The 1,124-nt window shown below is 33.5% G+C and overlaps 1 non-coding gene across 1 annotated transcript; it reads right to left on the bottom strand.

Moving 5' to 3' along the window:
- Positions 1-273: 273 nt before the first annotated feature.
- On the bottom strand, positions 274-345 carry Smp_tRNA_00078_Pseudo_TTG.1.1. Its single transcript has one exon. It is a non-coding gene (tRNA).
- Positions 346-1,124: the final 779 nt, after the last annotated feature.

The raw sequence follows: 1,124 nt of genomic DNA, 5'->3' as shown, positions 1-1,124 counted from the left end.
TTTTACCGCCTGAATGTAAACAAATTTAGATAGTCGGCATTCATAAACAAGTTTTTAGATGATAATCAAAGTTTTCTTTCACATTTTATAGTCATGTTTATTTGGAATATGTATATACATATATATAATTGAATAACCTATTTGTAATAGTTTATTTGGAATGATCATATTGTTTATAAGTAAAGATGGATAGTGACTAGTAGTGGAATGAAGGATTTGCGTTTCGTCCTATTTAAGACTCGTCAGTTGGATATATCTGCATCTCAGAGTTGGTGTTCACTCTGGGACTTGAACCCAGTACCCTTCGCTTCAAACGTCAACACGTTATCCACTTAGCTACTCAGTCCTGATAGCCATCTGCTTGTGCAGTTTAAATTCACTTGATAACAACAGACTGATCAATTGCAATCCTAAGAAACAATGGGAAGATACAAGCGAACAATATAAAGTGGACCCTATTGTTTGTTGATGTTTTTCACTTAACGTTTTTCCTTAGAAAGAAAGTGAACTGTAGGGAAGCAACAACTATCAGTATAGAGATTTGTGGAGATTGCAGTATTTTCACAGCTGAATTCACCATTTGATCGAAGCTAGTCCAATGCTTTCAAGTTTTCAACGATGGTCTAGCTCAGATTGACTAGTGAGTTCAATTGTGAAAATAACAATTAATCAGAAAGTCTTCTATTTATTTTTGCATCATATTGATACGGATTTGAGCCGATAATAATTAAACGATTAGGCCAATTAATTTTGCATTACTCAACTATCATGATACATTTTGACGACTGAGCTAAGATATGTAGTGATAAATATCTGTCACATCAATCATAATATCATACTGTAGTGAACAAGAACACGACTGGGGACAACTGAATGTATTTAAGCACGAACTACAGACTATCTCACTAAATTCTGATAATCATACAATGAAGAGTTAATTTGAGAAATAACCATCAATTGTCTTAATCTTCACTGTTCCTTCTGTAAATATCAATCCATCTACTCTAATTTCATTGTTTATGCATTTTCCTACCAATTGCTCTTCATTTCAGTTCTTTCCTTATCGATCTTCTGCCCAAATACATTCTATGCCTGACCATCATCATATACTACTTATGTGGACA

This window comes from Schistosoma mansoni, chromosome 4, assembly GCF_000237925.1.
Source record: "Schistosoma mansoni strain Puerto Rico chromosome 4, complete genome".
Lineage (NCBI taxonomy): Eukaryota > Metazoa > Platyhelminthes > Trematoda > Strigeidida > Schistosomatidae > Schistosoma > Schistosoma mansoni.
The sequence above is the reverse complement of the archived record's forward strand: the minus strand, read 5'-3'. Positions and strand labels throughout refer to the sequence as shown.